The sequence below is a fragment of the Gopherus evgoodei genome, chromosome 3, assembly GCF_007399415.2.
Source record: "Gopherus evgoodei ecotype Sinaloan lineage chromosome 3, rGopEvg1_v1.p, whole genome shotgun sequence".
NCBI lineage: Eukaryota > Metazoa > Chordata > Testudines > Testudinidae > Gopherus > Gopherus evgoodei.
The window spans coordinates 14,828,443-14,855,857 of record NC_044324.1 but is presented as its reverse complement, the minus strand read 5'-3'; the positions used below and the strand labels follow the sequence as shown (position 1 = coordinate 14,855,857).

The 27,415-nt window shown below is 48.4% G+C and overlaps 1 protein-coding gene across 7 annotated transcripts in view; it reads left to right on the top strand.

Annotated features, from left to right (window-relative positions):
• The first annotated feature begins 20,971 nt into the window (after positions 1 to 20,971).
• The window catches only part of NCOA1 (nuclear receptor coactivator 1), a 344,103-nt gene continuing 337,659 nt past the window's right edge, over positions 20,972 to 27,415 (top strand). For all 7 annotated transcript variants that reach the window (XM_030555146.1, XM_030555143.1, XM_030555142.1 and 4 more), the window contains exon 1: positions 20,972 to 21,070. The gene's annotated coding sequence lies outside the window, so the exon portion shown is untranslated. The remainder of the gene's footprint in view (positions 21,071 to 27,415) is intronic.

Here is a 27,415-nt window from a genome sequence, read left to right as displayed (position 1 = left end):
AAGTCACTCTGTGCTTCACTTACAATGAGGAAGGCAGCCACAGGAAACAAAGTTTTAAAAAGAGACGAGGCCAATTTGCCAAGTTTGGGGCTGGCTCTGAACTGCCCCAAAACACAGGGATGTTCAGATCTGAGGTTTTTGGTTTGCCCATTTCACAGGTGAGCCAGTTTACAGACATGGCCGGCGCTTGCATTTAGGCAGCTTAGGCAATCGCCTAGGGCGCCAGCATTATTAGGGGGCGGCAGGTGGCTCCGGTGGAGCTGCTGCAGTGGTCCCTGCGGAGGGTCCGCTGGTCCGCGGCTCCAGTGGAGCTGCCACAGTCCTGCCTGCGGACAGTCGGCTGCTCGCACGACTGCGGTGGACCTCCCGCAGGCATGACTGCAGCAGCTCCATTGGAGCCGTGAGAGCAGCCGACTGTCCGCAGGCAGGACTGCGGAGCCGGGGGACCAGCACGCGGGGCGGCGAAATGGCCGTGCGCCTAGGGTGCTCAAACCCCTAGCGCTGGTCCTGCTTACAGAGCTTATGACCAAATCCGTGCTTCTGCAAAGTTCAGGGCTGCTGGGACACAGGGTTGTAATTCAAGCCCATCTCCAAAATACAATAAGAGGTGCTATGTTATTGAAAGTACTTCCTCTAGGTGAAGTGCCTGCCCTTCAGGTGCTCAAGTGTTCCCAGATCCATAGACAAGATGGTATTTTTAATTTCACTCAAAGTGATGTCTTGGATAACTTCCAGGTTCTAATCAATCAGCAGTGTCCTAGAGCTAAGAGTCCAAGTATTTAGAACAGGTTTCTCAAGCGAAGGATTTTTCAAAGGCGAGCAACTCTTTATAGCAAAAGACAAAAGCTCCTAAAGGGACATTTAGAGGTCATCATGGGGGCATGTGGAAGAATGTGTGGGACAATCAGTACATTAAGCCTGATGAAGTCTGGGAGCAGGAGCATTGCATTGCAATACAGCAACAAGATGGCATTTCCAGGCTGTGACAACTAAGTATGAGAGCGGGGGTGGGGTGTTGGGAGTTGGGATTCCTAGTTGCCAATTCATTGCACAGGCAAAATTCCTATTAACTTCCATGAGTTGTATGCATGTCTGGTGCTCTAGTCACCATTGCCCTCCACCCTGTGTAGTCACTTACACCAGTGCAAAGCAAGTATAAAATGCTACCCATCAAACCAATAGGGTATCATGTTAGACCAGGGGTCAGCAACCTTTCAGAAGTGATGTGCCGAGTCTTCATTTATTCACTTTAATTTAAGGTTTCTTACGCCAGTAATACATTTTAATGGTTTTAGAATGTCTAAGTCTAATATACTTTTGTATGTAAAGTAAATAAGACATAAAATGTTTAAGAAGTTTCACTTAAATTTTAAATTAAAATGCAGAGCCCTCCAGACCAGTGGCCAAGACCTGGGCAGTATGAGTGCCACTGAAAATCAGCTCGCCTGCTGCCTTTGGCACGCGTGCCATAGGTTGCCTACCCCTGTATTAGACCTACTTTCCACTGCTGTAAATGATCACATGAGGATTATGGACATGGTGAATCACATTTGTGGGCTTGAAAATCAGAAGCTCTAAGATCAAATGCCATTCCCTACTTGTAGATCACATAACAAGCAACCCTGTGAGATTCTAATCTGTAATGATAAATCCCAGTTATACTGTTTGTAAACTCTTAGCTAGTGAGAGGAGTATGTGTCTCTCTATGGTGCCTATCACATTGGTGTCTAAAGGATTCAAGAGTAGTATTATCTAGCTAGGAGAAAATCTGAGCTTGGTATCATAAAATATTTATAATTCCCAGGACATTCCCCTTCCAGCTTATTACACTTTTAAATCAATATTTTATCCTAAAAACAAAACCAACATTAACAGGACACATTTCAGCTAAAATTGACAGTTGGACTATTCTCACTGCAGAAACTGTTGGAGAGCAAAGGTGGGTTATGCCACCTACTATTTCTCCTTCGATTATGTGGCCAGCTCCTGGCATAAGCTAGAGCAGCCTTGGGTGTGTATTTAGATGCTCTGATCTGAATTCCGTGGCTTGTTTTGGAGGGCTTGAATTGTTAAAGGATGAAGTCTGTAAAAGGAAAAGTGGATTTTGTGACGGTTTGTCTTATGACTTGGTAACTCTTCTTGCCTTGTATTCTATAGAATACAGCATTTTGTTCTGTTTTCCCAAATATACTATGGAGCCTTTGGATCAAGGTAGGCATAACACACTAACTAGTGGATATGTATCGCCACTGACCTCTCTTGGATAGAAGCAGACCTACTCAAGTGGCTGTGATTATTTCACTAAATTGTCTTAATCTCAAGTGGCATATAAAGCTTTAGCTCAAGCTTGTGACTTTTTTTTTGAACCTGAAGGGCCTGATTTCTATTTCCAGTGCTATGTGTAGCTAGTGACCAAAATGTCTCCTCTTTGCAGTCTTATACACAGGACCCAGTGAACACTGCAATTCCATGGCCAAAGAATTTGCCCCAGAATCCATCCCTTCCTACAGAACAGCTATCCAGAATGTAAGGTTTCAGTTTAAAAAACTTAAGCTTATTGTTATAGTAGCCACAAAAAACCTTCTAAACCATGAACTAAGTATAAGCTGAGGCCTTGTCTACATTAGGCTTCTAGCCTCTGATGTAGCTGCATCACTGCAAATCACTACCCTGGTGAGATCCTCATTGGTGCAACTCAGAGTTTACACCAGTGGAGTGCATAAGTTTTCAAGAACATAAAAGGTTGTTACAAGGAGGAGGGAGAAAAATTAACCTTTGAGGATGGGATGAGAAGCAGCAAGCTTAAATTGCAGCAAGGGTGATATAGGTTGGACATTAGGAAAAAATTTCTGTCAGGGTGGTTAAGCACTGGAATAAGTTGTGTAGGGAGGTTTTGGAATCTACATCATTGGAGATTTTTAAAAGCACCTGTCAGGGATGATCTAGATAATACTTAGTCCTGCTGTGAGTGCAGGGGACTGGACTAGACAACCTCTCAAGGTCCCTTCCAGGTCTACCATTCTATCTATATTGGATTTGTATCAGCGTAGCTGCACTGGTGGTTTATAAACCCCAGGGTAAAAAGTCCTAATGCAGTGCTATCTGCCTGAGTCTGTAGCTGGCAGTTCTGAGAGAAATGAGGAACTGACCCCATTCCTCTGTAAAGGTTGTTAACTTTGAAAACTAATAATTTAAACATCAATACTGTTAAGTTTGCAGATGAGAGAACATTTAGGTTAAAGAGAAGATTTGAGGAACTTCAATAGAACCTAAAAGTCAGGTGAACAATTGGCCTAAAGCAGATAAGTCACTATTGACATATGCATGGTTATGCACACTGGAAGAAATAATTTGAACTACTTGTACACGTTGCTGGATTCTAAATGAACTGTAATTGACCATGAGAAATGTCTGTTCACACCAGTACCAGAAGGGTAGCCGTGTTAGTCTGGATCTGTAAAAGCAGCAAAGAATCCTGTGGCACCTTATAGACTAACAGACATTTTGGAGCATAAGCTTTCATGGGTGAATACCCACTTCATCAGATGCATGTGGTGGAAATTTCCAGGGGCAAGTGTATATATGCAGGCAAGCTAGAGATAACGAAGTTAGTTCAATCAGGGAGGATGAGGCCCTGTTCTAGCAGTTGAGGTGTGAAAACCAAGGGAGGAGAAACTGGTTTTGTAGTTGGCAGGCCTATCAGAGAAAACACTTGCTTTCCTAAATTGAGCTCCTCACCAACCAGATTTCCACATATTCATGGATGACTTGTTGACCCATCTGTGATATGTCTAATATTTTGTTCCTAAGTTGCAGCTTGAGCCTGTTCACATTAAAATCTGAAACAAGTGCCATTGACTTCAGTGTGACAGGATCAGGCCCCTAGTTTGTCAATTGTCATTTTACCTGTTCTGTAAAACATCATGTAAACTAGTGCCTTGCTAGTGCTTTATAAAGGAAAGGAAAATTTGACATCACTAAAATAAACTGAGTTTCTTAATCTTCAGCCTCACTGTTTCTTTCATAAATGACCTTTCTTGTTGGAAATGTCTCAAGAGGGTGGCAAAAAAATTAATCTTTTGGAAGTATATTCTGAAACAGAAGAGCTGGGATCATTCTTTTTCTTGTTGGCTGGCTTCCACTTGGTTCTCAGTTTGCTGAATTCTATCTATTACTGGATATTACATACACAACAGATGGTTCTGCCTTTGCTGAATCCTAAGTGAAAACCACTAAATGAGCAAGGAAATAATATTCCATTTTTCATTGTCCTTGGACTTGCTTAAGCCTCTCTAGATGGAGATCAGAGCCTCCCTAGGGAGGCCAACATCACAACTGGAGAAGCACTGCAACTACAAGAACAAAAAGGAAGGGGAAAAACTGAAGTTTTTCTCACATGTGGAATGTTAAATTAACATGTCCTACACACAGTTTAGATAGAATTGCGTGGTTGTAGCTGTTCTCTGATGTAGGAGATCAAGAATGAGAAGTCTTTGGACTGAGTCCAAAAATGTGAAGTCTTCAGGAGGATGGGGAAGGAGACAGTTTAAAAAAATGTGAGCAGTGTCAAAATCTAGAGGTTCCTGGGGTAGTGCAAAGACCCACTTTAGCAAGTGTCCCTACAGAGCAGCTGCTTTTCTTACTACATGGCATTTCTACAGCCTGTGAAGATCTCCAAGCATTGTACAAATGTTAATTTAGCCTTAGAATACCCCTTTCACAAGGTAAACCTTATTCCAATTTTTACATACAAGGAAAGCAACACATGAAAGTTAAGAAAATTTGCAATAATTCACATCTAGGACCCACATCTGCTGGATCCCAGACCCATGCTTTCATCCTCTCTTGAAGATGGCACCTCTTGTGCTATTGGTTTGCAGTGCACATCATCATTGTCCTTCTAAACAATTTTCTATTTGGTGTGTCCTCTGCTAGAAAAAACTCTGAATGCCCCTTTCTCCCCTCCCTACCAAGAAATATCTCTACTCTAAATTACCATATAATTGTAATCATACATATGATTACTTTAAATAATTGCCACAGTGGGAAGAAGTATTAAAACATTCATATGTCCAGAAAAACCCTGTCTTATTTCCTCTAATCCTATTCTAGATTCTTACCTGTGAATTCCCCTGATCACTTGACTCTCCATTTATCTGGATGACTTAGATGACCACAAATTTCCAATAACCAGGTTTGTACTCTGTGCGTGTGTATATTTTTTGGCTAACCACATAGTGTTGAATTGGTAATCTACCTTATTTCATTTGCTGATTTTTGTAGACTCAATTTAATCCTATTGTTATGGAATCTAGGCACACTTTCCCACAAGGCAATATTGTACTGGTATGAATACTCTACTTGCACTTTTTCTTATGTCATCTCCTCCAGCTTTTCAATAAGCAATAAACCCCCAAAAAGAACTGTCTAGAGCTAAACTGGCATCCCTGGAGAATATACTTATCAGGTGGGTGGTAGCAGAGCATTCCTCCGCCCCCCCCCCAAGTAAATCTCACCCTTATGCCTGCTAACTTTTCAGAAACAAAAGGAGTGATCTACAATGTTCAATGGACTGGAGGGGCATCCGCCCCACCTGTCCAAAACTGGAACTGTACCTTGATTTGTTAGTACAGATACAGCCAAAACCCCAATAAATTATACATTCAAAAAGTTTAATGAAGAAAACTTTACATAAAAATAAAACTTGTGCTTGCAATTAAGTTTTCCTTTTTATTTTCCTATCCTCCATTTTTCTCTGAACTTACTGTCTTTCAGTGTCGGAAGGAAAATACAAACTAGGTTTTTCACCCCCTTTTATTTTTACATCTCATCTTTAAAACTGTTTCATGAAGACGCATTTCTTCTGACTTCAGCTTTTATAGTCCCTCTTCCATTTACTTCCTGTGTTTTCCATCTCACCACCTTTCAGTCCCTCACACTTTTTTTTATTTATCCTCCCAATACCCAGAACAATGCTATTATTCCCATATAGGGAGTGAATGGAAGCACAGACTCAATGGTGTACTGGAGGTCACACAGGGAGTTTGTGGTAGAGCAGATACTTGACTTCACATCTCCTTGGCCCTCACCAGCGATCTGCTATACTTACCTACATGCCTCCAACTTTCATCCAGACCACATCACACAATCCATTGTCTACAGCCAAGCTCTAAGATACACCCGCATTTGCTCCAATCCCTCAGACAGAGACAAACACTTATCTCTATCAAGTGTTCTTAAAACTTCAATACCCACCTGCTGAAATGAAGAAACAGATTGACAGAGCCAGAAGTCACCTGCTACAAGACAGGCCCAACAAAGAAAGTAACAGAATGTCACTAGCGGTCACCTTCAGCCCCCAACTAAAACCTCTCCAGTGCATCATCAAGGATCTACAGCCTATCCTGAAGGATGATCCCTCACTCTCACAGATCTTGGAAGACAGGCCAGTCCTCACTTACAGACAGCCCACCAACCTGAAAAATACTCACTAGCAACCACACAACAAAAACACTAACCCAGGAACCTATCCTTGCAACAAAGCACATTGCCAACTCTGTCCACATCTATTCAAGGGACACCATCATAGGACCTAATTACATCAGCCACACCATCAGAGGCTTGTTCACATATCACATTGGTAGATGTGTAGATGCCATCATGCACCAGCAATGCCCCTCTGCCACATATGTTGGCGAAACCAGATAGTCTCTACACAAAAGAATAAATGGACACATCAGACATCAAGAATATAACATTAAAAAACCAGTTGGAAAAACACTTCAGTCTCCCTGAGCACTCAATTACAGACCTAAAAGTTGCAATACTCCAACAAAAAAATTCAAAACCAGACTCCAATAAGAAACTGCAGAATTGGAATTAATTTGTAAACAGGACACCATTAAATTAGGCTTGAATAAAGACTGGGAGTGGATGGATCATTACACAAAATAAAAATTATTTTCCTATGCTAATTTTCCCCCTACTGTTACTCACACCTTCTTGTCAACTGTTGGAAATGAACCATCCTGATTCACTACAAAAGTTGTTTTTTTTTCCCTGCTGGTAATAGCTCACCTTAATTGATTAGTCTTGTTATAGTTGGTATGGCAACACCCATTTTTTCATGTTCTCTGTGTGTGTGTGTGTGTGTGTGTGTGTATATACACACACGCAAAAATACACCCCTTTCTACTGTATTTTCCACTGCATGCATCCGATTAAGGGGTATTAGCCCCTGAAAGCTTATGCCCAAATAAATTTGTTAGTTTTTAAGGTTCCACAAGTACTCATTATTTTTGCTGATACAAACTAACACAACTACCACTCTGAAAGCTATTTAGATTTGTCAAGTCCCGAGAACACTGCAAGATACTTCAGAGGAACCTACTGAACTAGGTAAATGGACAACACCAAGGCTGAGGAAGTTCAATGGTAACAAATACAAAGTAATGTATGTTGGAGGGAAAACTTTAAACTACTCCTTATTGGGGTCTAAATTAGCAGTAACAATTCAAGAAAGGGACCTAGGCACTACTGAAGCCCTCCACTCAGTGTGCAGCTGTGGTCAAAAAAGCAAAAAAAGATGTTAGAATGCATAAGGAATGGAATGTAGAACAATACAGAGAATTCTATGATGCCATTATATAAATAAATGGCTTGCCATCATCTGCCTTTGAGATGGGGTGACCAATATTTCAAACAGGGTATTACAGAATTAAAGGAGATTCAGAGAAAGGTTGTGAGTATGAGTAGGGAGACCCTTAGAAAAAGCCATCATATGAAAAAATCTTGGAAAAGATTGAGATTGTTTACCTTATAAGAAATTGAAAGGTGGAAAATATAAAACTGATAAACGGAAATAATTTCCCTGCACAATTAGACTGTGGATCTCTCTGCCGTGGGATGATGTTGAGACCAAGTATTTAGCATGATTCAGAGAGGGAATAGAGTTTTATATGGATAACAAGAATATCCAGTGTTATAATCATTAATGATGATAATTTTGGGGGAGGGATTAGAAACCTCATGCTTTATGACAGTCTCTTTTAGGGATTAGGATGAGACCTTCATGGGAGGGGGATAGTTGAGTTTTTAAAACATTTTTAGAGGTATTCCTTACCTGAATTGCTGAAAGCAAAATAACATAAAAAAATTTTTTTTGCAGTTTTGCTCTTCACTTAGTTTAGACATTGAAACTTCATTAGTTGTTTTCCCTGTGGCTTAACTTTTCATTATAACAGTTTTTAGTTGGTTCCCATCTGTTTCTCAGACACTAGTACAATGCTGAAGTATTTTGGTTGCAAACACAGCAGGAAAAGGATTAAAGTCCCAATAAACATAACTGTTTTGTTTGAATTCTCTATTTTCCTTTTACTTTTTAAATGTCATGAAACATTTCTGTAAATATTAGGTTTTGTAAACATTTTAAAATAAATTTAAATGTTGAGCCTAAATTGCCTGGCAGTGTCTATTTCAAAAGAAATGTTTTAAAAACTACCCAGAACTAACAATCATTTTTTAATTTCTAAGAGCTCTTTGCAAGTACTCATGGTAGCAAGGATTCATACTGGTAATAAGCTATGCGAGACCTGGGACTACTCATGGTAGTAAATACTGCAATTTTGAAATCAACAGGACTCCGTGTATGCATCAAGGTCTGCCAGCGTGGCTACCATTGCAGGCTCAGGGCCTGTAGCCAATTCACTGTATTTACCCCAATATTATAACTTCCTTGGAGTATGGGCTATGTCATTAATCTGTCTGTACAGTATCATCCTCACCTATGGTGCTAAAGGCAAATGTTAATAACAGCAAAATTAATTATTGTGTATAGTTATAATCATGAATAGAAATTATCCAATTAATAGAACTTTGAGTTGTGTTTACAAGGGGAATGGGAGAGAAGTGAGGTTTCCTGTGTTTAAGTTGGGCCTAAAGCTCTATACCTTTAGTCAAAGAAAAAAAAAATTAATTTGAGAAACTCCATACTCTCATATGTGTGTGTGTGTATATGTATATATACACACACACACACACATTCCTATTTTGATCGGGTTTGTTGTCAGATTAAAGGGTGAGATCTGAATCGACATACAGATTAAATACTTGTATGTTGATTCAGATCTCACCCTTTAATCTGACAACAAACCCGATTAAAATAGGAACGTGTGTGTGTGTGCGCGTGTGTGTGTATATATATACTAACAGACCCTGAAGGGAAAAAATGATGAAAGCTGGCTTCTTTTAATTTAATTCAATATAATTTTAATGAATTTCTTAAGTTAAATACAAATGTGGAAAGCACCCACTGTAGTTGTGTGAGGTCCAATAAAGTGATACAAGCTATTTGTGTGGTTAAATATGGCTTTGAAAGTATGGTAACATAGCCACACATACTCGGCAGCCTATGCAACCCAATTTACAGTATGTCAAAGTTTCCTGTAAGATATTAAGCCTTTTTAATTTATTATACTTTGCTTTCTTGCTGCTGCTAGAGTTTGCGCTGTGCTGAGTTGGATCTGATACCATAAAAAGTTAGGGAGGAAGCTAAACTGCCTATTTTGAACTAATAGCCTGTTTTGAAAGCAGGCAAAAAATGCAGATCGAGGCTTTTAAAACTGCACTGAATGACTCCACTGTGAAAGGTAGAGCGGAGTTAGTAATCATATACTTTTGCCCTTGCGCTTACTATAAAATAGGTCACAGAAAAAGGACACTGTATCTTTAAATATTGTTACCCTGCTGATCCTGGATTATGATTAGGTTACGTAACTTGCTTATGAGCTGCTTTTCATTAAAACTTCTACAGAGCAAACACTTCCATTTTAATCTAAAGCACAAGAGGGCGCTGTGTTTGATGACTCAATCTCTGCTGAGAGCCAGAATGCAGACACGCAGTTTTATGAACACTGTAACAACCATTTTAGAAAAGGATTTATTTAAATGTAGACAGCTACTTTCCTGTAAACCATGCAAGTCCTAAAAGTCTTCATCACTGCCAACTGCTCACATGAATTATCACAGGATAAGTAGATGTCTGAATGTAAAACAACTAATTAACCTTAATGGAATTATACATTAATCTTGGCTGAAATATAGTCATAACAAATTGTAAAAATAAAGGGTACATAAAAGATGTTAAATCAATGCATTAAAAGCATTTTTCTCTAAGCCTCCAAATTATTGTATTAAGTGCATCCTCTGCTAAGAAACTTTGATACTTCTTTTGGTGGTCTCAAAAGCAAGCTAGAATAATCATCAATGAAAGTAAAAGGCTGATTCATATAGCTCTTAATGAGGGTAAGAACAGGACCAAAACTAGCAAGCCAAGTAAGGTGACCAGACAACAAGTGTGCAAAATCGGGACAGCGGTGGAGTGTAATAGGATCCTATATAAGAAAAAGACCCAAAACTCAGGACTGTCCCTATAAAATGGGGACATCTGGTCACCCTAGAGCCAAGTTATAGATGAACCCAACTGCAGAAAAAGGTTATGAGCATTTATAAAGATTTTACAAGCCAACATTAAAGTCCCAGTCCTTAGAGGAAAGTCAATACCTCCCAAGAGGTACTCAGCACTTTGCAGAATCCAGCTCATAGTTAGATTTTATGTAGCACTGAGAGGTCAGATTCTCCCTGGCATTAAGTGGATGCAATGCGGTCAATGAAATTAAGGCTCACTTACACCAGAGCTGGTATCTTTATAACTGCACAATATTAACTAATGAATCTGCCTCAAACCATCTGAGGTAGTGCTTAGTCCAGTGGCTACTTGGGAATTATTGCAATGAAGGCTGAAAAAGGCCTCCACACCCACAACAACTTAAATGAAACAATGGGCTAACAGGAGGCAGCATTATACAGGGGTTAGAGCAGGAAACTGGGAAGTCAAATAACCTGAGTTCTGTTCTATTTGGTGATTCCACCACTTACCTGCTGAGTGACCTTGGGTAAATCACTTACCACTCGGTACCTCAGTTTCCCCATAGGTAAAATGAGATAATTATAACTTAAGCCATTTTTAAAAAGTATTTCATTCTTCTGATGGATTTATTTTTGCTATGTATATTTCAGTGAGATATTTAAATCTCACTTATTTCTTTTGAAGTCTCATTCATTCATATTGTCACAGCTTGGCATCCCTGTATGTATTTTAAAATGATATTGTTTATATCTTTATTCCATTTAAAAATGAACTAGCAGATTAATAAAAATGGCCTTATGCTTCTCACTGAAAATTTAAGCATCCCTTCTCTGTGACTGACCCATACATTAGTCTCCTGTGCAAAAATTCTTGGAGGAAACCACACTAATGTAAAAACTCCATAGTTCTAATAAAGCTGTGGAGTTTGAGCATTTCCCCTGTGTGATGAAATATACTGGCCCTTTCTGGCCTACTGCTCATCAGTTGCACCCTGCCCCAGGAGGATGGGAAGAAAAAAAAGCAGTAAAGGTGGGTCCTCCAGACCTACCTAGAGAGATCTCACTGGGGCAGCTATCTTGTAAGCTAGAGAGACATTGTTCTCTGAGGGCTAGCAACAGCCAATTAGAGCTGCACTCTGTTCATATAAAGAAGGGGGTTACCCAGCATGCAACAGAAGTTGTCACAGTCACTGATAACTTTCCACAGACGTTTCCTGTGATCTGTTGCAGTTCAAGGAGACTCAGGAGCGTTACAAATGGTGCATCTTCTTCCACCCATTGGTCTAACCCATGTTGACTATATAGCTCATGGAGTGCATGTGTTGTAGGATGGGGAAAAGAAGGTGGCTATTTGATATGGGGGTATCATCTCACATAGCCACTCTTCCCCTCTATGTGGCCTCAATATGGCTTTTTTCCATGCATTTTCTACCCTCTAAACCAGGGGTGGGCAAACTACGGCCCATGTCCCTGCAGCCTCTGGGGTGTGGGGATGGGGAGGCAGAGGGCATGCAATTTCCCCACCTAGATGTGGCCCTCGGGCCAAAAAGTTTGCCTACCCCTGCTCCAAACCATACAGAAGTGGAATGGGAAATATAGGCCAATCTTCAGAAATCCCCCCCAAAGACTTGTTCAGAAGGAACAAAGTGTACAGTATTACCTATAAAATGCACCTACAGTAATAATAAAATTAAAAATAGTTAATATTTTTGTTTTACCTTAGAATAATAATAATAAAAAATGAGTGTGACAGTGCAGAGATACCCCCTCCCCCAAACCTGGAAAACAAGGAGTTAATTCTAGCTCAGGTCACCTCTCCACATGCGCAGGTGCTTAGGGGAAGATAATGAGGTTGGGTTATGGAATGCAGCCTAATCAGTTTCCTCAGCTGGATGACAGGAAACACCATAAAGATGGCTGCTCAGGAACCAGCCTAGCCTTAAGAAGGGATCTATATCAAGTTATTATAGGGCTGAGGTTATAGGCTAGATTGGAGTTTCTCTAGTTTTGATTTTTGTCTTGTGAAGCCCAGTTTGTTTTGTTATAACTACTACATTTGGAATACTTTGAGGAATAAAACATCTTAAGGAGGAATGTGAGCTACCTGAAGAATTGTCTTATTTTAACTATTCAGCCTATTTTCCTTGATAGCGTGTTGGGTGATTTCACACTTCCATAGAGCATATGAATAATGTGACAAGCTGAAGAAATAAAATGTGGCAAAATAGTTGATTGCTGCGGATTAATCATAGAATATTAGGGTTGTAAGGGACCTCAGGCGGTCATCTAGTCCAACCCCCTGCTCAAACAGGACCATCACCAAGTAAAATCATCCCAGCCAGCCCGACCTTAAAAACCTCTAAGGAAGGAGATAGAGCACTTGCTGCCCTTCAATTTACGCAGAAGTAACAGCAAGTGCTAGGTGGGTCCTTGGGTTTATGCTGCAGAGAATGGGATCACTCTGCCTTAAAAGCTTGTCATATCTCACACTGTGAAGGGAGGGATAGCTCAGTGGTTTGAGCATTGGCCTGCTAAACCCAGGATTATAAACTCAATCCTTGAGAGGGGGCTACTTAGAGATCTGGGGTATAAATCAGTACTTGGTCCTACAAGTGAAGACAGGGGTTAGACTCAATGAACTTTTAAGGTCCCTTCCAGCTCTAGGAAATGGGTATATTTCCAATTATTACTTATTATGCTTATTGGTGGGAGGAGCTGTTCTCTGCCTTAGTTTAGATTCTACTGTATCTTAAAATGTTTGAAAGTGTGGGAGGAAAACACTGGCAATGTCAAGATGGACCACTCTTTTCCTATGATCACAGGGGAATTAACAGGTCACTTCACTTTAAATGGTCCCTTAAAATATGTGCTAACTGCTTATGCTAAACTATCTATTCTATATTGTATTTATCTGTGACACTTTCCAGTATCTTTCTCAGACCTGAAGAAGAGTGCTGCATGGCTCAAAAGCTTGTCCTGCTCACTGACAGATATTGGTCCAACAAAAAGGATTACCTACCCAACCTTGTCTCTCTAAAACCAACTGTAACGCTGACAGACCCTGGTCGTCAGCGGGCAAGACTGAACTGGGGACCTCTGTAGCTTAGTGTAGGAACCTCTATCACATGAGCTATAAGCCAACTGGCTGTTAGCTAAGGCTGTAAAGCGGACTCATTAATTGCTCTTTAAGTGGTCTCAGTGCCACTAGATGGGACAGAACACCACGTCCAAGAGGTGCGTGGGTTACATAACCACGGCATTTAAGTTTTGCTTCATATCTACTGCGGGAAGCTACTTGGAAATGGAAGTTGAAAGGTGACTAATATCAACACAAAGCAACCAGTCTAGATTTGATAGGCCTCACTGAGCAAGTCTATTGGAGCAGGTTGAAAAATAGGGAGATTACAGGCTTTTTGACTCAGGAATGGTGCAGCAACTTGGGGAGATCTGCAGTTGGTAGATGAAATTGGAATCCTATTTCAGATAGGAAGCGGTGGAATTTGTTCTATTTGAGCTGTGGTTCTCAAACTTTTGTACTGGTGACCACTTTCACATAGCAAGACACTGAGTGTGACCCCCACCATATCAATTAAACACTTTGTTAAATATTTAATACCATTATAAATGCTGGGGGCAAAGCAGGGTTTGGGGTGGAGGTGGACAGCTCATGATCCCCACCCCATGTAATAACCTTGTGAGCCCCTGAGGGGTCCCGAGCCCCTGTGTTAGAGCAACTTAATATTATCAGGCTTACTAAACTCCAGGACTGGGCTTGTTGCTATGGGGCTGCCAGCAGAGGTCAACCTGTATGTCTGGTGGGAAAAGGAGGCAGGGCAGCATAATGGTGCTGAATTCAGGAGGTCCAGGGGCTGTGGAGGATGTGATAGCTGGGTGTGAGTGACCCAGCAAAACTTGCACCCTGGTTAGGGGATGAAGGCAGTGCTATGTGCTTTCTAGGGTCTCAGTAGCCATGCCCTGGAGGGGGCTGTCCTTAAACCACAGAATGCATTAGAGGGCAGATGGGTCCTTTATATGTGCTGGTATCGGTATTCCTAACGTTGAATGTATTCCTGAGGGTTTCAGCACATGACATCACCTTTAATGAAAGATTACCTTTTAATTCCCGGAGACTCCACGATGATCCTGGAGGGCGGGCAACCCTAAGTGTTATGAGGCGGTGGATGGGCCTTGGGGAAAAAAGCATCAGTGTTTGGACAGACCTGAGGGGGAAACAGGGCTCAGTGGTACCCGGGTGCTATGGGAGGCAGCGCTTTCTGGGGAATGGGGTGGGTGCTTGGTGGTACCTGGGTGCTATAGGAAGCAGCGCTTTGTGGGGAATGGGGGGGTGCTCGGTGGTACCCGGGTGCCATGGGAGGCGGCGCTTTGTGAGGAATGGGGGGGTGCTCGGTGGTACCCGGGTGCTATAGGAGGCAGTGCTTTCTGGGGAATGGGGTGGGTGCTCGGTGGTACCCGGGTGCCATGGGAGGCGGCGCTTTGTGGGGAATGGGGGGGTGCTCGGTGGTACCCGGGTGCTATGGGAGGCAGCGCTTTGCGGGGAATGGGGGGGTGCTCGGTGGTACCCGGGTGCTATGGGAGGCATCGCTTTGCGGGGAACGGGGGGGGTGCTCGGTGGTACCCGGGTGCTATGGGAGGCGGCGCTTTGTGGGGAATGGGGGGGTGCTCGGTGGTACCCGGGTGCTATAGGAGGCAGCGCTTTGTGGGGAATGGGGGGGGTGCTTGGTGGTACCCGGTGCCATGGGAGGCGGCGCTTTGTGGGGAACGGGTGGTGCTCGGTGGTACCCGGGTGCTATCGGAGGCAGCGCTTTGTGGGGAATGGGGGGGTGCTCGGTGGTACCCGGGTGCTATGGGAGGCAGCGCTTTGGGCGGAACGGGGGGTGCTCGGTGGTATCCGGGTGCTATAGGAGGCAGCGCTTTGTGGGGAACGGGTGGTGCTCGGTGGTACCCGGGTGCCATGGGAGGCGGCGCTTTGTGGGGAATGGGGGGTGCTCGGTGGTACCCGGGTGCTATGAGAGGCGGCGCTTTGTGGGGAACGGGGGGGGTGCTCGGTGGTACCCGGGTGCTATGGGAGGCAGCGCTTTGTGGGGAACGGGGGGGTGCTCGGTGGTACCCGGGTGCTACGGGAGGCGGCGCTTTGTGGGGAACGGGGGGTGCTCGGTGGTACCCGGGTGCTATAGGAGGCAGCGCTTTGTGGGGAATTGGGGGGGGTGCTCGGTGGTACCCGGGTGCTATAGGAGGCGGCGCTTTGTGGGGAACGGGGGGTGCTCGGTGGTACCCGGGTGCTATGGGAGGCGGCGCTTTGTGGGGAACGGGGGGTGCTCGGTGGTACCCGGGTGCTATGGGAGGCAGCGCTTTGCGGGGAATGGGGGGGGTGCTTGGTGGTACCCGGGTGCTATGGGAGGCAGCGCTTTGGGCGGAACGGGGGGTGCTCGGTGGTATCCGGGTGCTATGGGAGGCGGCGCTTTGTGGGGATTGGGGGGGTGCTCGGTGGTACCCGGGTGCTATAGGAGGCAGCGCTTTGTGGGGAATGGGGGGGGTGCTTGGTGGTACCCGGTGCCATGGGAGGCAGTGCTTTGTGGGGAACGGGTGGTGCTCGGTGGTACCCGGGTGCTATGGGAGGCAGCGCTTTGCGGGGAATGGGGGGGTGCTCGGTGGTACCCGGTGCCAAGGGAGGCGGCGCTTTGTGGGGAACGGGGGGGTGCTCGGTGGTACCCGGATGCCATGGGAGGCAGCGCTTTGTGGGGAATGGGGGGGTGCTCGGTGGTACCCGGGTGCTACGGGAGGCAGCGCTTTGTGGGGAACGGGGGGTGCTCGGTGGTACCCGGGTGCTATGGGAGGCAGCGCTTTGTGGGGAATGGGGGGGTGCTCGGTGGTACCCGGGTGCTATAGGAGGCGGCGCTTTGTGGGGAATGGGGTGGGTGCTCGGTGGTACCCGGGTGCTATGGGAGGCAGCGCTTTGTGGGGAACGGGGGGTGCTCGGTGGTACCCGGGTGCCATGGGAGGCAGCGCTTTGTGGGGAATGGGGGGGTGCTCGGTGGTACCCGGGTGCCATGGGAGGCAGCGCTTTGTGGGGAACGGGGGGTGCTCGGTGGTACCCGGTGCTATGGGAGGCAGCGCTTTGCGGGGAACGGGGGGTGCTCGGTGGTACCCGGGTGCTATAGGAGGCAGCGCTTTGTGGGGAACGGGGGGGTGCTCGGTGGTACCCGGGTGCTATGGGAGGCAGCGCTTTGCGGGGAATGGGGGTGGGTGCTCGGTGGTACCCGGGTGCTATGGATGGCGGCGCTTTGCGGGGAATGGGGGGGGGTGCTCGGTGGTACCCGGGTGCTATGGGAGGCAGCGCTTTGTGGGGAACGGGGGGGTGCTCGGTGGTACCCGGGTGCTATGGGAGGCAGCGCTTTGTGGGGAATGGGGGGGTGCTCGGTGGTACCCGGGTGCTATAGGAGGCAGCGCTTTGTGGGGAATGGGGGGTGCTCGGTGGTACCCGGGTGCTATGGGAGGCGGCGCTTTGCGGGGAATGGAGGGTGCTCGGTGGTACCCGGGTGCTATGGGAGGCGGCGCTTTGCGGGGAACGGGGGGTGCTCGGTGGTACCCGGGTGCTATGGGAGGCAGCGCTTTGCAGGGAATGGGGGGTGGGTGCTCGGTGGTACCCGGTGCTATGGGAGGCGGCGCTTTGCGGGGAATGGGGGGTGGGTGCTCGGTGGTACCCGGGTGCTATGGGAGGCGGCGCTTTGCGGGGAACGGGGGGTGCTCGGTGGTACCCGGGTGCTATGGGAGGCGGCGCTTTGCGGGGAACGGGGGGTGCTCGGTGGTACCCGGGTGCTATGGGAGGCAGCGCTTTGTGGGGAATGGGGGGTGGGTGCTCGGTGGTACCCGGGTGCCATGGGAGGCAGCGCTTTGCGGGGAACGGGGGGTGCTCGGTGGTACCCGGTGCTATGGGAGGCGGCGCTTTGCGGGGAACGGGGGGTGCTCGGTGGTACCCGGGTGCCATGGGAGGCGGCGCTTTGCGGGGAACGGGGGGTGCTCGGTGGTACCCGGGTGCTATGGGAGGCAGCGCTTTGCAGGGAACGGGGGGTGCTCGGTGGTACCCGGGTGCTATGGGAGGCAGCGCTTTGCGGGGAACGGGGGGTGCTCGGTGGTACCCGGTGCAATGGGAGGCGGCGCTTTGCGGGGAACGGGGGGTGCTCGGTGGTACCCGGGTGCTATGGGAGGCAGCGCTTTGCGGGGAATGGGGGGGTGCTCGGTGGTACCCGGTGCTATGGGAGGCGGCGCTTTGCGGGGAACGGGGGGTGCTCGGTGGTACCCGGGTGCCATGGGAGGCGGCGCTTTGCGGGGAACGGGGGGTGCTCGGTGGTACCCGGGTGCCATGGGAGGCGGCGCTTTGTGGGGAATGGGGTGGGTGCTCGGTGGTACCCGGGTGCTACGGGAGGCGGCGCTTTGTGGGGAATGGGGGGGTGCTCGGTGGTACCCGGGTGCTATAGGAGGCAGCGCTTTGTGGGGAATGGGGTGGGTGCTCGGTGGTACCCGGGTGCTATGGGAGGCAGCGCTTTGTGGGGAACGGGGGGGTGCTCGGTGGTACCCGGGTGCTATGGGAGGCAGCGCTTTGTGGGGAACGGGGGGGTGCTCGGTGGTACCCGGTGCTATGGGAGGCAGCGCTTTGTGGGGAATGGGGGGGTGCTCGGTGGTACCCGGTGCTATGGGAGGTGGCGCTTTGTGGGAAATGGGGGGGGTGCTCGGTGGTACCCGGTGCCATGGGAGGCAGCGCTTTGTGAGGAATGGGGGGGGGTGCTCGGTGGTACCCGGGTGCTATGGGAGGTGGCGCTTTGTGGGAAATGGGGGGGGGTGCTCGGTGGTACCCGGTGCCATGGGAGGCAGCGCTTTGTGGGAAATGGGGGGGGTGCTCGGTGGTACCCGGTGCCATGGGAGGCAGCGCTTTGTGGGGAACGGGGGGGTGCTCGGTGGTACCCGGGTGCTATGGGAGGCAGCGCTTTGTGGGGAATGGGGGGGTGGGTGCTCGGTGGTACCCGGGTGCTATGGGAGGCAGCGCTTTGTGGGGAATGGGGGGTGCTCGGTGGTACCCGGGTGCTATGGGAGGCAGCGCTTTGTGGGGAATGGGGGGTGCTCGGTGGTACCCGGGTGCTATGGGAGGCAGCGCTTTGTGGGGAACGGGGGGGTGCTCGGTGGTACCCGGGTGCAATGGGAGGCGGCGCTTTGTGGGGAATGGGGGGGGTGCTCGGTGGTACCAGGGTGCTATGGGAGGCAGCGCTTTGTGGGGAACGGGGGGTGCTCGGTGGTACCCGGGTGCTATGGGAGGCAGCGCTTTGTGGGGAACGGGGGGGTGCTCGGTGGTACCCGGGTGCTACGGGAGGCAGCGCTTTGTGGGGAACGGGGGGGTGCTCGGTGGTACCCGGGTGCTATGGGAGGCGGCGCTTTGTGGGGAACGGGGGGGTGCTCGGTGGTACCCGGGTGCTATAGGAGGCAGCGCTTTGAGGGGAACGGGGGGGTGCTCGCTGGTACCCGGGTGCCATGGGAGGCAGCGCTTTGTGGGGAACGGGGGGGTGCTCGGTGGTACCCGGGTGCCATGGGAGGCGGCGCTTTGCGGGGAACGGGGGGTGCTCGCTGGTACCCGGGTGCTATGGGAGGCAGCGCTTTGCGGGGAATGGAGGGTGCTCGGTGGTACCCGGGTGCCATGGGAGGCAGCGCTTTGCGGGGAACGGGGGGTACTTGGTGGTACCCGGGTGCCATGGGAGGCGGCGCTTTGCGGGGAACGGGGGGTGCTCGGTGGTACCCGGTGCAATGGGAGGCGGCGCTTTGCGGGGAACGGAGGGTGCTCGGTGGTACCTGGGTGCTATGGGAGGCGGCGCTTTGCGGGGAACGGGGGGTGCTCGGTGGTACCCGGGTGCTATGGGAGGCGGCGCTTTGCGGGGAACGGGGGGTGCTCGGTGGTACCCGGGTGCTATGGGAGGCAGCGCTTTGCAGGGAATGGGGGGTGGGTGCTCGGTGGTACCCGGTGCTATGGGAGGCGGCGCTTTGCGGGGAATGGGGGGTGGGTGCTCGGTGGTACCCGGGTGCTATGGGAGGCGGCGCTTTGCGGGGAACGGGGGGTGCTCGGTGGTACCCGGGTGCTATGGGAGGCGGCGCTTTGCGGGGAACGGGGGGTGCTCGGTGGTACCCGGGTGCTATGGGAGGCAGCGCTTTGTGGGGAATGGGGGGTGGGTGCTCGGTGGTACCCGGGTGCCATGGGAGGCAGCGCTTTGCGGGGAACGGGGGGTGCTCGGTGGTACCCGGGTGCCATGGGAGGCGGCGCTTTGCGGGGAACGGGGGGTGCTCGGTGGTACCCGGGTGCTATGGGAGGCAGCGCTTTGCAGGGAACGGGGGGTGCTCGGTGGTACCCGGGTGCTATGGGAGGCAGCGCTTTGCGGGGAACGGGGGGTGCTCGGTGGTACCCGGTGCAATGGGAGGCGGCGCTTTGCGGGGAACGGGGGGTGCTCGGTGGTACCCGGGTGCTATGGGAGGCAGCGCTTTGCGGGGAATGGGGGGGTGCTCGGTGGTACCCGGTGCTATGGGAGGCGGCGCTTTGCGGGGAACGGGGGGTGCTCGGTGGTACCCGGGTGCCATGGGAGGCGGCGCTTTGCGGGGAACGGGGGGTGCTCGGTGGTACCCGGGTGCTATGGGAGGCAGCGCTTTGCGGGGAACGGGGGGTGCTCGGTGGTACCCGGTGCTATGGGAGGCAGCGCTTTGCGGGGAACGGGGGGGTGCTCGGTGGTACCCGGGTGCTATGGGAGGCGGCGCTTTGTGGGGAATGGGGGGTGCTCGGTGGTACCCGGGTGCTATGGGAGGCAGCGCTTTGTGGGGAAGGGGGGGTGGGTGCTCGGTGGTACCCGGTGCCATGGGAGGCGGCGCTTTGCGGGGAACGGGGGGTGGGTGCTCGGTGGTACCCGGTGCCATGGGAGGCGGCGCTTTGCGGGGAACGGGGGGTGCTCGCGGGCCGGTGACCCTGGCTGCAGGCTGTCTGCCGGAGGGGCCGGGGTACGCTGGCGGGGGCTAGTTGCCCGGGGGAACTGGCGGTGGGAAGCGGCGCACAGGCCCTGCAGGGGGGAGGGGCGGAGGATGTGTCCCAGGGGCGGGGGGGTGCTTGAGGCAGCCTTGCGCTGGGAGTGGGGGCAGGGCGGTGCCTGGGCCCCCCCGGCGGTGCCCACGGACTCTTTACCAAGACGGCGAGTGGTTCCCCCTCGGCCCCGTGCGGCTGCGGCGCCGCCCTGGCGGCTGGAGGACCCCGCGCTCTGCGGGAGGGGGAAGGGCCGCGGCCTGGCCGCTGGCGGCAGGGGGGAGGGTGGGAAGATGGCGGCTGCCGTCCGCGCTGCGAGCGGTTGAGGGGGAGGGATCCGGGCCCGGCCGCGGCGACACCGCCCCTCGTTCGGCCCCGCCCCGCCGGAGCCCGAACCCGAGCTCCGCAGCCAAGCCGAGCGGCGGGCCCCGGGCGCCCAGCAGCCCCACAGCGGGAGCCGGGGCCCCAGCAGCAGCCGCGGGAGCCGGAGCGTCGCGGGGCCGCCCCCTCCGTGTGGCCGGCGGAGTCGCTGTCGCACCCCCGTTAGCTCCGCGGGGGGCAGGCCGGAGGCGGCGGCGGCAGGTGAGCGGAGCTCCCAGCCCGGCCGGACTGCAGCTGTCAGGGGCCGGGCTGAGGGGAGGGGCGGCGGCGGCGGGGCCCCGTTGCGCCCCGCCTGGGCTGGGACGGGCTCGGCCGGCTTGAGGGGCAGCGGGGGGGTCACAACCGGTGTGTGTGTGTGTATGTGTGGGGGGGGCTCTGGGGTACTGGGGGGGCACAGCAGCCCCAGTGAGGGGCACCCTATGGCAGTGCACCAGGGCCCCAGGCGGGGGGGGGCTGGGGTACTGCGGGGGGGGGGCACAGCAGCCCCAGTGAGGGGCACCCAATGGCAGTGCACCTGGCCCCAGGCTGGGTGGGGTGCAGGCGGGGGGGTCTGGGGTACTGGGGGGGCACAGTAGCTCCAGTGAGGGGCATCCTATGGCAGTGCACCTGGCCCCAGGCTGGGTGGGGTGCAGGCGGGGGGGTCTGGGGTACTGGGGGGGCACAGTAGCTCCAGTGAGGGGCACCCTATGGCAGTGCACCTGGCCCCAGGCTGGGTGGGGTGCAGGCGGGGGGGTCTGGGGTACTGGGGGGGCACAGTAGCTCCAGTGAGGGGCACCCTATGGCAGTGCACCAGGACCCCAGGCTGGGCGGGGTGCAGGCGGGGGGGGGTCTGGGGTACTGCGGGGGGGGCACAGCAGCTCCAGTGAGGGGCACCCTAGAACAGTGCACCTGGGGCCCCAGGTTGGGTGGGGTACGGGGGGCCCCAGGCTGGGGAGGGCAGGCTGGGTCGGGGGCGAGCTGGGCATGAACTGGGGAAGCTCCTGGGGAGCCACAGCGTCTGGAGGACTCCCCCCCTGTGCTGCGGGGTGGGGAGGAGGCGGGTAACTAGGGCATTGGAGGGCCTTGGAAGCTAGGGGGCGGGGTGGGGCATTTCCCCTTCCCCCCGTGCTGTGGGTCTCAGGAGGAGCTGTAGCTGCACCGAGGCTCGGGAGGAGCGGAGAATTCGGGCTAGGGGGAGAAAATGCCGGGAGCGTGAAGGGGCCTGTGGTGGGGGCTGATATTTTGGGCCCCCTCCCCTTTAGCTGTGCCTCGGGGTAAGGAGGGGAAACCACCAGGCAAACCCAGCATCTGTGGTCTGGGGTGTGCCAGTGGGGAAACTAAAGCTGTCATGGTGCTAGAAAGTAGCAAATGGGTGTGTGCGGGAGCGATGGGGGAGGAAGGGGAGGAAAAGGGGGATGTACAGTATTTTGAAGTTGTCCTGGACTCTGGTAAGGAGCTGAGCATTCTCCCCATAGACAACTTCTATTCTGTGGGGTATTTTGGCCGTTTTTGCAGGTTTCTGGGATGGCTTGTGTGCCACCCCATTCTTCTTTGAGGGGGTTGGCTGTAGGGATCATGTGAAAGAAACATCTGTTGGTTTGGGGATGAGGGTGTTTGGCGGGTGCAGCACCTTTTGGCTCTTGCACAGCAGCAGTGCTGGGAAGAGGATGGGTAACAGTCGAAGCTGATTAAATGAGGGCTCGTCATTTCAGAAATATTCATTTGTTCAGTTTTTTAAGAAGTTGATTTGAAAAGTAAGAAAGCAGGGTTTTTTCCTTCTAGCATCCCTGTGAGGGAGGAATTGGAACTATACGAAGTGACTTTGTCTTGTCTGCAAACATGGCTGAAGGGGAGGGAATGGGGGTTGTTGGTGGGGTGAAGCGCCGCACAAATGGGGGTTGTGGTGGTCACACAGCAACAGGGAGCTGCTGAAACCTCTATTGCAGGGACAGCGGGCTGGGGGAGGGGAAGACACTTCATTTTGTTGCCTTTTAAGTGACAGCTCTTTGTTTGTTTGCATCTTCTAATCAGTTGCATTATTACACCAGCACCATTGAATTAGGTTACGCACATTAATTTTTTACATGTAAAATTTTTAAGAGGAAAAACAAGTAATATATTAATGTGGTTTCTTGGTTAAAGGAAATGAAGATGGTAATGTGGTATCAAGTAGCTTTCAGTGTAATTTGAGCTGAAAAGATGGCTCAGTCATTATGCATTTTGTTTGGAAAAACAGCCAGCAGTCTGAGTAAAAGATGTGTATGGTGCTTACTGCTGTTCTGAAGTGTGTGGGGAGATTGATTTTGAAGTCATTGCTTTTTTTTCCTCTGTCAGCAGCTGAATTGTTGCCCCAAATTTCATAGGTTTCTGTCCTAGAAACGTAGACTAGAAACAGCAGCAGCAGATTGTGAATAATTCTAAAGCTGGGGGTGTGTGTAAATGGCAACCCAGGAGTTCCAGTTGGAACTAAGGGGGTTATAGCCAATAGAATATGACATTTACTTATAAAGAAGCAGTGGCTGAGAGGCAGTTTTCTTCCAGTTTAGGCTGCTAGACACACTAAAACCTCTGGTTTCTTAGGTGCATGTTGACCTTTCAGTAGCTGAGAATTGGGTTGCCATTATGATGATGTTGTATGTTTGACATTTTCATGATTGTATTGTATTATGCTACAATGCAGCAAGGGGGTGGTTTGTGACCTAAAGTGCTAGAGAGTTGGTATGTAAAAGTTTACTCAACATATAGTGGATGTTAACTATTCAGACCCAGATATGGCATAACCAAAAAGGGAGACACAGCAAAGAAGCATAATAGAGCTGAAAACTTGTAATAATGTAGGTGGTTATCGTGCACTGTTCTTAAAATCTTGGTGTTAAGATGTTGCATTCCTTATGTTAATAGTTTACACTTATATACATGACCTGGCTTATGTGGGGTTGCAGGAAATGTGAATCTCAAAAGCGGTACACATGATGAAGTACGGTTGAGAAGTGTGTTAGTGGATTTAAACAAAAAATGTTTACTGTTTACTTTTCCAGGGATGTACTATCTCAATCCAATTCAGAGGCTGTAGTATTTTCAGCTTGCCACAATCTTATGGGAAGGTTTAAATGTTCTAAAATGTTAAGTTACTTTGTGCCTATTACAGCTCTTTATATAGCATAAACAGCAAAAACCATTACCTAATGTTTCTCCAGTTTGTTTAGGCCTCTTGTACAGCAATTGGGAGAGAAACAGGAAAAGGTGATTGTAAATTGACAAATTTGTGGAGGGTCTCAGGAACTGATATAGTATCTGAAACTACATTTAACTGAGTTTTTGGAAATGATTGGAGTTCAAGTTGTCCCTTTTACAAGCAAACACCTATTGATGCTAGACAGCAGTAGTAACTTCAGCAATATTATACCTGTCTCAGAGTCTGGGAGCATGTTAAAATGATATGATCTTACCTGGTTTGCTCAACTTAAGTATTTATTGTCTAGAAATATGCTGCTAAACAACATGACAGCAGCATGATCCTTGCTTTCAAAACAAATGCACTTCACAAGAAACCGCATGGGGTTAGAGTATTAATAATTAAGACCTTTATTTCTTAGTCATTACAGTTTGGTTTAGAGTTGGTGTTAGGGTTTTGGTTTTTCCCCATAACTTGCCCTCTGCTGTGAACACTGTAAGAGAAAAATTCACAACTGTATGACTAATTCGCGTAATTAGTCATGCAACTTCCATTGTAGAATTATTGGCACAGTAATACTATCATTTTATGTTCTAATATTGTCTTGTTTTAGGAACATATGTGCGCATTGCTGAGACTTCAGTCTCTTAACATCCTTTTTATGTGGTACATCTATAAATGTTTGAAACTTTTAGGATTATTAGGTTTCCTTAACTTTATAAACATTTTTATAATGAGCAGATTTGCTGGAGATCAACACCTTGTTGGCTACTATTCCAAAGAGTGTCAATTTGCATGTGACATATGAGGATTGTCAGAAGTTAAGGTGTGAGCGTTGTTACTAAAAATAGCCTGTCTCTTGCATAAGCAATTTGCCAGTTGAAGAAAATTAATTTTTTTGTATAAGCAAACTACTTATATTGCAAGTTTTGCTTGGTTCCTCATTTCCTTGAAGCAGTGATGTTTATCTCTTTTATCAAAGGGAGGGAATAAAAAGTAATTTTTAAAAGTTAGATTGAAATCTGTTTTTAAAGGAGAATCAGGGAAAGCTCAGAGAAACAGGTAAACATTAAGTCAAGCCTGCCCAAAAGGGCAAATGCAGCCCAGAGTCTACATCCGGTAGCTACTACTGCTGTACAACTGTTGACAAATTCAATCAAACATTTTTTACTGGTTTATTTAGAAACTAGTTCAAACAGACAATTTGTAGGTAACCATAATACTTAAGGCCTGGTCTAAACGGTTAAAATGGTACAAGAATAGTGCCAAGCAAAGCTGCATCTGTTTTAACCTGGCTCTTAAGCAGATTCAAGAGTAGTGCCATGTAAAGTTGCATCAGTTTTAACATAACATCCCTCGTTAAATAGGCATACCTTCTGTGTAGACAAGCTTTAAAGTGCTTTGAGGACTCTGGGGACTGCCCTAAACACAAAAATGCATCAGTTTAACTAAAAATATGATTTAAAAAAAAAAAACAGATTTAGTTAAGACAATACATCTTGCTTGGTGTGTGGACACTTTTAAATCCATTTAAACGTATTGATTTAGCTTTCCCCTTTAAACTAATAGGAGCAAGCTAAACTGACAGCCAGTTTTAATGTGTGTTCACACAGGGATTTGCCCTCGTTTAACTAAACCCATACAAGTTTGTATGTAGATAAAGGAAAGGTGTTATAGAAATGCAAAATAGTTCAATGAATATTCAAATGAGCAGTGTGACTTGAACTTTCCTGGGAAGTAAACTGTAAGAACCTCAATTGCAAAATATGGGCACTGCCTATGATTAAGCTCAGACAACTTCTAAAATAAAACTGGGGCAGGTTCTGCCCTCAGATGTATGTGTAATTTTTCCCCAGAGGCACAGAGACATTTAAACGTTTAAAGCTCTGTTTTAAAAAGACAGATTCTAGGAGATGCAAAATCAAGGCGGATCCTCTTCTAACTTTTTAGGGGAAACATATATTTAACTTGTTTAGTTTTGTTCTAAGTCTCATGAAAGATACCTGTAAAACAGGCTGCTTAACTAAGAACAAGATCTCTTAAACTGGATCACCTTTTTCGGTTTTTTATTATATGCTTAAAATCGATCAGGACGTTGCATGAATTAGCTGATGTGGAAAAGAAGTGTGGGGGGAGGGAGAAACGAGCCTTGCACCTGTTTTGTGTGTTCATGATGCCCTGAATAAGGAACTGTTGTTTTTTAAAAACAAAAACTAAAAAACAGGTCTTGGCTACGTTCTTGGGTTAGGGGTTCAGAGTACTTTGACTTGGAGCTGTATGAATGGAGAATGATGATGTATCAAGAGACTTAGCAGTTGAGAGGAAAAAGGATTTTTATTTTTGTGTTCTCTTTTTAAATATATATATTTAATTCCAAGACTTGGGAGAAAAGTTGCTAATTGAAGCGTTGAACCTTTAAACCTTTCAGTCTTCTGTGTGTAAAGCTGAACCACCCTGACTTAAAAAAGCCTTTGCAGGATCTACAGCAAAACCTCTCAAGTCTCTGGAATCATTCATTTTTACAGTTGCATTATTTTAAAAATAATGCATTCTCCCTCACGCCTCCTAATGCTTCCTTTTCATTCCTAAACTGAGACTTTGCATACAACTTCTAACAGAACACTTTTCAAGTTGAGTTAAATACACTGCTACCTTGATATAACGTGAATTTGGTATAATGCGGTAAAGCAGTGCTCCGCGGGGGCGGGGCTGCGCACTCCAGTGGATCAAAGCAAGTTCAATATAACATGGTTTCACCTTTAATGTGATAAGATTTTTTGGCTCCCAAGGACAGCGTTATATTGAGGTAGAGATGTGCCTGAAACTAGTGGTTTTAATGGTAATGGAAATGACTAAACTGAATAGTTTTTTGACACTTGTTTGTGACTAGTTTAAATTTCAAATCAGATTGGAAAAATTGTGGGTGAATTTAATGTTAATGAAAATCAAGAACTTTACAGCATCAGCTAGGACCTAGTGCAGACTGGGTGTTCAAGTTTAATCTCTTCTGTCTTGTGTTCCTTAATTCTGACCTCCTGCTACACTAGTTCTGCATCTTCTCTCCTGCTCTGCCAGTGCACCTCAATGCTGACTTTTGTTTCAGTGGTGACCCTTTCTTGAGCAGAGACTCCTAATCAGACGGTTTTGGGAGGTTATTTATGGTCTGAGCCAGTATCCACTAGTGTGCATAGGATGAGTGCACTAACCTCATTTTCAGTTATGACCCAGTTGACTCAAAGGTGAAAAGCAAATGCAAGTACTGTTTAATGACAAAACACATTGTGTTAGGATTCAAGGAATGACAGTTAGTCATCCTGGAATCATTTATACTGAATAGCTCATACAACACTCTTGCTTTCATGTGTAAATGCAAATTTAATAGTAAAATGCTG